The following is a 12,616-nucleotide window of genomic DNA, read 5'->3' as shown; positions in this document are numbered from 1 at the left end:
AATCACTTGATATGTTTTGGCCATGAGAGGTAATATAGTGTAGTACTTGAAGCCAGCAAGATCCTGGTTCAAGTCTCATCTGTGACATTTAACTTCCTAGAGGTGGAGGTAACTCCCTAAGATTATAAATCACAAAATTATGTACATGTAACAAAACTATAAATGACCAAATTTAATTGGTAGTAAAAATTTCCTCATCCGATACTTGCCACAATTTCCAAAACAGTGTCCTCAAGGAGTTAATTTTTATTTAAATTTGAGTTAAAGTTAATTTTGATTATTTATTTTAGATTTAAAATATGTTTTGTACTAAATAGTGCCAGAGCTATAAAACCAGGTCTACTCTTTGACCAAGTAATACTACTTTTAGGTCTGTATCCCAAAGAAATATAAAACAAAAAGAAAAAGGCCCTACATGTACAAAATATTTATAGCAACTGTTGTAGTAGATAGCTTGGCAAAAAATTGGAAATTGTGGGAATGTCCATCAATTGTGGAATGGCTGAACAAGTTGTTGTCTATGATTATGGTGGAATACTATTGTGCTATAAGGAGTGATAATCAGGATGCTCTCAGAAAAGCCTGGGATGACATATATAAATGGATGCAAAGTGAATAAGCAGAACTAGGAGAACGTTGTATATAATAATAGCAACATTGTTTGATGATCAAGTATGAACAGCATAGCTATTCTCAGAAATGCAATGACTTAAAACAATTCTGAATGACATATGATGAAAAATTGATGAAATTTGAGTTCAGCTTGAAGCATATTTTTCCTTTATTTTATTTTTATTTTTTTGTATTTTCTTTCACAACATGACTTACAGGGAAATATATTTTTCATGACTGCACACATATAGCCTATATCAAATTGCTTGCCTTCTCAATAAGGGAGAGGAGAGGAGAAGGAAGGAAGGAAAAAGCTTGCAAATTCTCAGGAAGAGTTGCAAATTCTCAAAATATGAAAGAAAAAGAATTGTTTTTATATGTACTAGAGGTAAAATAAAATAATAAATCAATCAAATAACTCCAGATAAGTATGATTTAAAAATTAACACATTTTAGATTAGAATTAATATACAGTTTTTGTAATAATAAATGTTACATCATATAAATAAAATGTATCATCACAATAAAGTCAGTAGATCTTTTCTTAATTCTCATTCTTTTTGACTTCCCTGCAGCCTATAACATTGGTGATCACTCTCTCCTTGATACTCTTCTTTCTACATTTTTTGAACACCACTGTCCTCTTTCTTGTCCTCCATATCTAACTGTTCCTTTTCTGTTTTTGCTAAATCTTCTTCCAAGTCATATCTTTTAACTATAAGTGTCCCTCATTCTGTCTTGGATCCTTTTCTCCTTTTATCCTACTTCAATTGATGATCTCATCAGCTTCTAATCATCAGCTTGACCTAATTACCATCTTTATATGGATGATTCTCAAATTTGCCTATCCTGCCCCAACTTCTCCGCTAAGCCCTAGTCTTGTATCTTTAACTGCTTTCCAGACATCTAGAATTGGATAGTCAGTTGGCATCTTAAACTTAATGCTTGCAAAATTATCTTTTCCTCTAACTGCTCCGCCAACCCTAGAGAACAGTATATCACAATTCTCCCCATCCTTTAAGCTTGCATTGCAACATCTTTTATATAAACCATCTTCTGTCCTGTTACCACCACCACACTAGCGTAGGGGTTTATCACCTCAACAGTCTTCCGACCTTTGAAGTTCACTCTCTATCCCTTAGGAATGTACCATAATGTACAGGGTAATTCTTCTGGATATTGGTCTTCTGGTCATGTGGTTTATATGATTTCTTATGTATTACCTCCAAAATATATTTTTAGATACATTCTAACTCTGGACAAAGGCCATCTGGAAAGCCATTTCTGGCTCAGCTAAAATACTTGGCTATTTCTTTCTCACGAGAAGAGTTAAGAGTACTACTATGGCTACTTAGTTAAAACTCAGAGGATTTTTAAAGAGTTTTTTTCAGGAAGATGGCCATCTTTGTTTTGAAACTTTAGAAATCCTTTCTTATCTTGCTTCCTTCAGGATTTTGGCTAGGTGTCTCTTCAATAACAGGAGATTTTTTCAAACCCCAAAGTCTTCCAAGCTAGCTAATATTCTTAGGATTAATTTTTCATTAAATTTTCTGGTCTCTGGACTTAGGGTTTTCCTGGGTGACTTGATTCTAGCTCATGGTGACTAATTTTTTATAACTTTCTGATTTTCATTTCTGAAGGATTGACATTACAAGCTATGTAAAGTGTAGTAGTTCTAAAGTACCAAATGCTTTGAAAGTCTGTTTTTTCCATTTCTCCAGTTCTAAACTGCTTTCACTCTCTCATGCAGACAAGTGAGAAAAAGGCACCAAGACAAAGCCTTGCCTTAGGTATATGAAGTCCTGACAATATTCAACTCTGGCTCACCTCTATCCTTTAGTGTCTGTGTTTACTTCCAAGCTACTGTATGCTTCTATAGTAAGTCTCTTTCCTGAACTCCAATTCCACATTGCCAAATTCTTGGTGGTTACTTCCATCAGTCCTATAATTATCTCAAATTCAATATGTCTAAAACAGAATCCATTATCTCTCAAAACTTCCCTTTATTGTAATTTCCTTATTTCTATTGAGGACACAATGCTTCAAAAATTATGTTTTAAAATAGGATTATCTTGGCTTTAAGGAACAAAAGCATGCTGTCCTCTCCTCCTTGGAGATATTGTAGTTTATTTTAAGAGTCCCTTTGGCCACATTTTAAATATATTATGCCCTTTCTTTTCAAACTCAAAACTAGAGACAATTTATCACCTTAAAAATATTTTGACATTTACAATAATGCCACTAGATGGCATCAATAGCATGAAAAGAAAGTAGTTTCACTGATTTAAAGAAAGAAAAATGACAATATAAACATGAGGTTAATTTTTGTAGTAAATTGGAGGAAATGAATGTTACTTTTCACATGTTGAAGGTATTTTGGCCTGTCTTTTCCATAAACATTTTATAGATATAGAATTTGTCAAATGACTTTAGCAAGAGCACATAGATTTAGGCAAAGCCAAGTTGGAAGATAAGTTGTTTTATTCTAAATCCATTTGAAATGCAACTAAATTATCTTTGTTACAGCTTTTTCTGGGATTTCCAATGGTAACAGAGGTTGGAATGAAAAATTACCAAGAAATACTGCTATTTCTCTAGAATGATCCTTCCAGAGCAGATTGTAGAACCAAAATAATGCATAACTCTTTGTTTTCTCTGTTTTTGTAGAAACACTGTAAGGATTTTACTCATCAGAGTCATTATAGGAATTATGATATTTGTAAAAAACAGAGCCCAGTTTGCATGATCTGGAATCAATGAGAATCTACTTTTGATAGATATGTGTCCAGTAATGTGCCTAGAATAGTGCCTGAATGTGCAATCCTTAACTGAGAGAGAAATAACCAAATAAAGGAAAACTAGTTTGGTTTCATTTGTCAAAGTGAAATGCCCTCTGCCTCATATCAGTAGAAGCACATATGTTTCAAAGTGCTATGAGAAAATGAAACCATATACAAATTATTACTTATCCCAAGCAATTTATGTACCATTCTATAAAATAATTTACTGGGTTAATCTATTGATATGCATAGATAATCTAGATTAGTAAATATATTATTAGGCTTGTAATCAGAAAGAGATGTATTGAAATTCTCTTCTGGTGTTTATTTGTTAGCTATGTGATCCTGGGCAGGTCCTTTAACTTGCATATATCCTAGGACTTATCAACTAAGAGATCTGTTGGCAAGGAGAATTCTTCTAGACAAAGGAAATGGTAGAGCTTTTAGGATATATAGAGAATAAGAATTAAATCCTTGCTTCCAATGAATATATAATATTTTAAAATCTAATTCTTCTGAAGATAGTGCTTCTACTTCTCTGGAAAAACCTATTAGTAATTCTAAAAGGGGGATTTTTAAGTCAAGTATGAATGAAAAGTAGTTTCATTGGCTGACAGTGAAAAATATCTTTGGTGTGGGGGAAGAAATACATTGAAGCAAGTGAGTCCTTTTATTGTCTCTAAAATCTTACCGGTAGGCTGCCAGTATTAGTACTAGTGTTTGAAGCATAAAAATATTATAGCAAGAACTCTGGATACATTATTTCTCAATTGTGAGGGAGTGGGGTGGGATGTAACTAGTCTAACTCTGGGACAGAGCTCATTTTAATAGTAAAATAATTTCTTTCCAATGTAATGAATATGCTCTGATTCACTCTTTCAAGACCATAAAGGCTATAACAACCCCTTGAAGTTCCAGGGAGCTTCAAGGGAATGGGGATAATTTTTCCTTTGCTTCAATCAGTCTAAGTACTCCATTACTAGCACCCTAGTTAAAAGGAATAATTTAACAACTTATCATTGATTTACTTTTACAAAAATATATTTACTTTGAAGGAAGAACCAAAACAAACATTCTTCAGTATCTATATCCAGGGCATATTTTCCCTTGTACTACTTCGTCTCTAGGAGAAAGAAAGAGAGAGGAATCAGTTTTCCTCTATCATCTATCTATCTGTCTGTCTGTCTATCTATCTATCTATCTAGTATTGATCCTACTAAGTTAATTTCCAAAGGCATCCTCTCTAATATATGAGACTTCATCTCAACTTATGCTGAACAGAAAACTTGAAGATGTTACTGCATATTGCTTTGGGATATCCATATTGATACAGCAACACCAGGCTCTGATTCTCAGTTTTCTTTCCTTGATCTCTTAGCCTTTTGAAACTTCTAAAGTTGGAGACTCAGCTCCCTCCAGCAGATGTCATGAACAAAGAATCACCAAGATCTCCCCAAAATGAATAAGGCAAACTGAGAATAGCTGAAACTTATAGGCCTTTTTTGAATATAGCTAAATCAAGAAGCCTTTCCTTTAATCTCTATTTATTTATATATTTGCCAATCAGAATATGTACACATGTTCTTTAGTATGTTTTTAAAAGGTATTTCCTTTATATATCATCACAATTCTAGAAATGACTCCCTACTCAATGTAGAAAGATACCATCTTTTCCATGGAATCTTCTACGTGGAGGTGCTATCTAAGATATTGTGTGTCAGACCTTATTATATTGGAAAACAAAGATCAAAACAAATTTCCTGGTTCCCTTCACAATTAGTAGTTTTCATATAACTCCATGGAAAGAGAAATAGTGCTGCTAAGGACAATAACCATTTGATTTCATTGATCCAACAGATCACTTAAGATCTCCATATGCTAAGCACAATGGAGGAGAAATATAGAAATCAAATCTCTGACCTCAATGAGATACCATTTGTACTTTATAGTTTACAAAGGATTTTCCTCATCTCAAAACTATCAGATAAAATGCTCAAGTATTAATATGCCCTTTGTATAAATGAGGAAATAGGCTCTAAGGGAATAAGTGGCTTTGACCATAGCAATAGAAATAAATCTTTAAAGGAGACTTGAAACCTAGACCTCTTGAAAGCCCGCTATAATTTTCTTGTGCTACTTTGTCTCTTAAAAAGCTGGTGAGAGAGAGAAAGAGAGAGATACACACACAGAGAGAGACAGAGATAGACAGACACACACACATATAGAGACAGACAGACAGAAACAGAGACTGAGACAGACAATAACAGAAAAAGAGACAGAGAAACAGAGACAGAGAAGACACATGGACACAGAGAGAGACAGAAGCAGATACACAGAAACACACAGAGCCAGAGAAAGACTGAGAACTAGAGAGAGCCAGAAACTGAGAGATACAGACATTTAGAGATATTAAAATGAAAACAATGCAGTGTTAGTTCTGAGTACACTGAGAAAGCAAAGACCTGAAGTAGACAAGATTACTTTAATGGAAGAATTAGGACTTAGTTCAGTCTTAAGGATTCATATGATATGGATAGAAATAAGAGGGGAAGCATTTGCAGTAAGGAGGAGAATCATGGGAAAAGGCATGGAGGTTACAGTGAGAATGGTCACTGTGTTCATCCATGGAAAAGAAGAAAGGAGAATGAGGAGTTCAAATTAATTTAAGGAAGAGCATATGCAGCTAGATGGTGCAATGCATAGAGTACTGGGCATGGGAGTCTGGAAGACTCATCTTTTTGTTGTTCAATTGCTTTTGATCACAAATGACTCTTTTTGACACCATTTGGAGTTTTCTTGGCAAAGGTTCTGGAGTGGTTTTCCATTTCCTTCTCCAGCTTATTTTGAATGTGAATAAACTGAGACACATAAGGTTAAGTGACTTGCCCAGCATCACACAGCTGCTAGGTAGCTATGGCCAGATTTGAACTCAGGAAGATCAGTTTTCCTAACTTAGTTCTGGCACTCTATCCCCTCTTCCATTTAAATACTTGGGTTTAGATTCAGCTTCAGGTAAGGCAGTTACTAGCTGTATGATCCTGGGCAAGTCACTTAAACCAAATGTGCATCAATTTTAAAATTATCTGGAGAAGGAAATAGCAAACCACTTCAGTATCTTTGCCAAGAAAATCCCAAGTGAGGTTAAGAAGAGTCAGAAACGATTGAAGAATAACCAAATAATAAAATTTGCAGGTAAGTAATGGGAAATAAGGATAAGGTTTGTACTAGATTATAGAATTCTTGTAATCTAAGAATTTACTTAACTAATTAGTAAAGTATTTTACCTGTATAATACTGGGAAAATCGCTTAAGCTTTCTGGGTCTCAGTTCCCTTCAGTTTAAAATGAGGAAGTTGGACTGGATGACCTCTAGGGTCTCTTCCTACTTTTTGAGCAGAGGTGACATGATCAAAGTGAAGTCTTTAAGTAAGAGTCATCCAGAAGCATGTGCAATATGAATTGGAGTAGGAGAGACCAGAGGGAAAGAGCACAATGAGAAAGCTATTGAAATAATTTACATCTGAGGTGATGAAAGTCTGATTAGTGAGGTGGCTGTGGGGATAAGAGCAAAAGGAAAATTTGAGACACATTTTGAAGGGTGAAACAAGACTTAGTGAAAGATTGAATATATAGATTGAAGAAGAGAAAAGATCAAAGATGACTTCAAGGTTTCTTGGCTAGGAAAATGAGAGAGTATTGTTGCTACTGATAGAAATGAGAGAGCTGGAAAAGGGAAGTTGATTTGGGAGGGATCCTATTTTTTGGACATGTTAAATTAAAGACAATAGGGTGGCATAATATACTCTATAATTCCTCTGTCTTCAAGATTTTGCCAATTTTGAAAGAATAGGAAAAAGGAATTTTTGCAAATAAAGGAATGTCAAATTTATTAAAAATAATAATTTCAGCAAATACCATATTGAAAATTGCCCATTTTGGAGGGGAAATATTGTTAGTGGGTTATTTATACTTTTGGCTCAAAAGAAATAGATGAACTTAATTATACTTCTGCTCTATATTTTATTGTCTTTTTTAAAAATAAATTTTATTGATCATTTTTTTTTTGTCACTAGATTTTCTCCCAGTATCTTTGCAGTGATCTACCTCAGAGAGCTATCCTACTTAACAAATAATATTTTAAGGAGAAAGTAGAGGAAAAAGAGGAAAAAAACAGTAAAGTCTATTAATAATCTGATTAAGTCCGAAACATATGCAATTTACCAAACCCATGGAATTCGGGTCTCTACAGAGTAGTGAGTGAAGGTGTTTTCTCATATCTTTTCTTTGGGATCATCTTTGTTTGCGATTTGCCAACAATGACTTTTGACTGTTTTTGGTTGTTCTTTTCTTTTACATTGTTGTAGTCATAATGTGTTAATGTCATTCTTCCTCTAGATCTATTGCTCCCTCTAATGGAAATTTATCTCAGATAAGAGCTGTTTTTAGTTTCTGAAATTTGCCATCACCAAGGAGATGGCAGACAAAAGAGCTGAGGACAGCTGAAGTTGCCTTGGTTCTACAAGGAAAAGTCAGAACATCTAACTTTTAAAAGTAGAGGAACTTTACAAAATAGCTTAGAAAAAAAGGACATTCCACCATGATTGGCAGTTCGTCATTATCTTAAATTTGTGCCAACTTCTTCAAATACAACCAGGAAGCCTCTTTATATTTATAGAATTCACATCCCACTATGCCAACAACATCAAGCATTGGGTTCAGAGTCAGGAGAGGGATCTTGGAAAAAAGTGATCTCATTCTGTTGTAAATCGGTTTTGTGATCTACCAAAGGTAAATTATGTTTTTGCTTAATGAAAGTGTACCTTGTGTTAACTATTGTATGATCTTTAAAATATTATACAGTTGAAAAACTTGAAGCACCAGACTAATCAAAATCAAGACTGACCTACAACATTATCCATGTCTTTCCATCTTGTTTGACTTTTTCCATGTCACACTGAAACATGGGAGTGACCTCAGTTTCATAAAAAGTTATGTCAGTAGAATGCAAGTTCTGGCAGATTTTGCCAGTCTGAAAAGACTTCAAATATGGTTCCCTATGCAGAAGATTACCTATCAGTTTTCGTTAGCAAGTTTATGGAGAATGTATATTTTGGCTCCAGAGGAAATGGTAAGAAAAAAGAGATGATGCACATCATTGTCTTAAGTATATCAGAGTCAAAGAGTTTCAAAATAAAGAGGAGTAGGGCATAGAGAAGATCTTTCCTCCCTTGGTTGTCCTGCCTTTGTCCCTTATTTGATGAATTAATTGGATATGATAAATACAGCACATACCACACATTCTCTTAGGTCTTTCACACTATTTGTAAAACTTTCACAAAGCAGACCAGGCAAATTCTCATATTACCTCATTTACCAGTAGAACTAACATTTCTAAAAGTGGTACTTATTCCATAGGCCCGGGTCAGACAACTCAAGATATTTTGACAGTCTGACTTGGTTATTACAAATTCATTCATCCATTCAACAAATATTTATTAAGCAATGTCCAGAAGCAGGCTGATTTCAGAAGGAAGAAAGGATAAATGGAAGGAGGGATAGAAGGAAGGAAGGAAAAAGGGAAGGAAGAAAGGAAATAGGTAAGGAAAAGAAAAAGGAAAGAAGGAAAGGAAGGATGAAGGAAACATTTATTAAGAATTTAATATATAGGGGCAGCTAGGTGGCATAGTGGAGAGAGCACCAGCCCTGAAGTCAGGAAGTCTTGACTTCAAATTTGATCTCAGACACTTAACACTTCCTAGCTGTGTGACCCTGGGCAAGTCACTTAACCCCAATTGCTTCAGGGGAAAAAAAGAGCTTAATATGTGTCAGGCACTGGTAATACAAATTTAAGCAAAAAAAAAATTAATTCTTGCTCTCAAAGAGCTTAATGGGGGAAGACAGTACAGAAAAGGAATATGAAAAGAGGGGAAGGAGAAGAAAGGTATCCAGGACAAGTGGCTGCTTTTAAAGTCTAGAATATCAGAAAGAAGGCAGAAAGAGAATGAAGTCAGGCCAGCCTGGATCCTGCCATAAAAATTGATGCTCTGGGAGGTACTCCCCAGCAGAAAAAGAGCAGGTCTTGCACAAGAATATTTCAGAGTAAGAATATTATAAAGGCTACAAAGGTGGTGGGTTGTTGTAGATCAAGGGAATTCCAGATACCAAGTGAAGTTCCAGAATGAAGCAACAAGTAAGAAAGGTATGACTTTGAAGTACAGTTAGGAACAGGACCTGAAAAAGAATGAAACACTGAACTAGGCACTGGGAAAGTGCCACGGAGTCCAGCTAATCCCCATTTTTGCATCTCCTCCAGCAGAGAGAAACATGGGGACCCAACAAGACCACAACAGAGCCTGCAACTCTGTAGCATTAGTTCCCCTTTGTGCATACTTCCTCACAGATTTCCTACTTATATGTGTCTCTTTTGATTTCTGTGTCCACTTGCCTTGTTAATTCTGGTTTATTTGTGGGTAGGTATTGCTGCTACTCATACTATTTTAGTAAGTGACTTTGTTTTGGCTTATTGTGTCTTTTATTAATAAAAAGAAATTAAACAATGGGGTCCTGCAAGCAATAATTTTAGGATTTGGACCCAGAGAATAACTGAAATCGTGGTATCCATTGCCTTAGGAACTCATCTGACTTCTCTGAATTTTTTCCCCATTGGCTTTGCCCTATCTAATCTTCCCCTAATACTTTATTCAGTCTCAAATGTTGCCACCCAAATACTATTTTTAGCTGGTATTTTACCATATCATTTTCCTCCATAGAAAACCCTCAATGGTCTTCTCTTGCTGCCCACATCAAATCTATTCTCTTTGTTTTAAAGCTCTCATCCAGATTGCTATTGTTTGTATTTGTCCTAGAAGTCCCACTGAAGTAATCATACTTGAGTAGGTCCATCACCACTCAATAATCTTTTCTACATATACTTTGATCAAGTCAAATTAATCCTGTATATATCTCATGTTTTGTCCCTTTTCAAACTAAAAATCTTCTCATAGTTTATTGCCTATACATGGAATAATTTAGAGATCCTCCACCTGCCCCATGGTTTTCTTTTCATCTATTAAAAGAACTACATATAGGTTTCCTTCTAATTAATTGAAAGTAAGATGGGACATATAGAATTACATATCTCATCATACTTGTATAAACACCAGCCTTTTCCTTTATTCTCCCATCAAAAATTATTTTTCCTTTCAAAAAAAAGGTTTCTTTGAATCATGGGTTTTAGAGCTGACAGGAGTTCAAAGAACATAATTGTGGTTTAGTTGAATGTTCCCTGGAATCAGGATATCAGTCTGTAATTCTAACTCTTGCCTTTTAATTTTTTGTGTGTATTTAATACACATTGCTTTATGAATCATGTTGGGAGAGAAAAATCAGAGCAAAAGGGAAAACTATGGGAGAGAGAAAAAAAAACAGAAAAAAGAAGTGAACATAGCATATGTTGATTTACGTTCAGTCTCCTTAGTTCTCTCTCTGGTTGTAGATGGCATTTTCTATCCAGAATCTATTGGGATTGCTTTGGATAACTGAGCCACTGAGAAGAACCAAGCCTTTAATGGTTGATCACCACATATTCTTGCTATTATTGTATACAGTGTATTCCTAGTTATGCTTGTTTCATTCTGCATCAGTTTGTGTAAATCTTTTCAGGCCTTTCTAAAATCAGCTTGTTCATCATTTTTATAGAATAATAAAATTCCATTACCTTCATATACCCCAACTTGTTTAGCCATTCCTCAATTGAGGGGCATTTATTAATTTTCTAATTCTTTGCTAACACAAAAAGAGCTGCTACACACATTTTTGCACATATGGGTCTTTTTTTCTTTATGATTTCCTTGGGATACAGACCCAGTAATGGCATTGCTGGGTCAAAGGGTATGCACAGTTTTATAGCCCTTTGGGCATAGTTCCTGATTACTCTCCAGAATGGTTGGATCATTTCACACTCCACCAACAATGCATTAGGGCCCATCTAACTCTGTCTTTAACAACCTGTGTGACTTTGGACAGGTCACTCAGTTTCCTCATCTTTTCAACTGATAAACTACAGTCTGGGGGATCAAATCCTTTCCACAGCCTGCTATCATCCAATGAACTAAGAATGAGGTTTTTTATGTTTTAAAATTTCTCTCAAAATTAAAATTTATCTTGAAATGTCAAAAATATTCTTAGCTTGACAAAGCACATACAAATAGCTGGTAGGTTTATGTCTATGGACATAATTTCCTGACCCCTGAACTAAAAGGTCTTTAAATCCTAACTTTCATATAATCTTGTTCAACTTCTTAATTGTACATGTGAGAAAAATGAGCCCCCAAGGAATTAAGTGACTCAATCAAGATTACAGTATACTAGTTGCAGAGCCAAGAGTAAAATCCCAGCCTCATTCCAATGTTTGTTCCACTATACACACTGTGTACGATCAATACCAGCCCCGTTATTTTTATTTTTGGGGACCCCAGTAGTATGCTCTTATCAGTTTGCTATGATAAATTGAGTAGGAGATTTCCTTCCTATCATTGATACTTTTATCAAACAGAACAATCTCCTTCCCTGGAACATACATGATCTTTCATAATTCCACATCTTTGTTTATATTGTGCCTAGACTTAGAATGAACTCCTGCTGAATTCATGCCAGTCTTTTAAAGCCCAACTCAAATGTCACTTCCTCCATAAATTCTTCATTGCTGGTAATGACCTTCCCACTCTGACCTTACATAATATTTTATTTTTCCAAGTCTTAAATGCACTTAACAAATAATATTTTATATGATAGATATGCTGGTAGCAAGGCCCCCATATATATCGAAGGGCTGTCCTCCACATGTAGCATAGTTATTGTGGGGTTCAAAAAGAGGTAGAATAGATAATACTATCCTCTTCCTTTTCACCCCTTCCATCCCTGTCCAAGAAAGACTTAATTCTGGCCAAGAAGGGAACAGGAAATTGTAGTCACAGGCTACTCTGTTTTTCTCAAAGAGAGGCAGTACTAAGCTAGAATTACAACCATCTCTTCATTAAATATTATTAATTTAGAGGATGATTTTTTTCTTTTTTTTATTATAACTTTTTATTGACAGAGCCCATGCCTGGGTAATTTTTTTTTTACAACATTATCCCTTGCACTTACTTCTGTTCCAACTTTTCCCCTCCCTCCCTTCATCCCCTTCCCCAGATGGCAGGCAGTCCTATACAAGTTAAATATGTC

The 12,616-nt window shown here is 35.0% G+C and overlaps 1 protein-coding gene across 4 annotated transcripts in view; it reads left to right on the top strand.

Moving 5' to 3' along the window:
- CLIC6 (chloride intracellular channel 6) overlaps nucleotides 1–12,616 on the top strand; it is a 71,410-nt gene that overhangs the window by 34,714 nt on the left and 24,080 nt on the right. Inside the window, exon 1 of one of the 4 annotated variants that reach the window (XM_031959308.1) lies at nucleotides 8,160–8,179. The exons of the other annotated variants lie outside the window; for them this stretch is intronic. The gene's annotated coding sequence lies outside the window, so the exon portion shown is untranslated. Of the gene's footprint in view, nucleotides 1–8,159; nucleotides 8,180–12,616 lie in introns of those variants that run through there. 4 annotated transcript variants of the gene reach the window in all.

Source organism: Sarcophilus harrisii, chromosome 3, assembly GCF_902635505.1.
Source record: "Sarcophilus harrisii chromosome 3, mSarHar1.11, whole genome shotgun sequence".
Lineage (NCBI taxonomy): Eukaryota > Metazoa > Chordata > Mammalia > Dasyuromorphia > Dasyuridae > Sarcophilus > Sarcophilus harrisii.
This window is presented reverse-complemented; position numbering and strand designations above follow the sequence as displayed.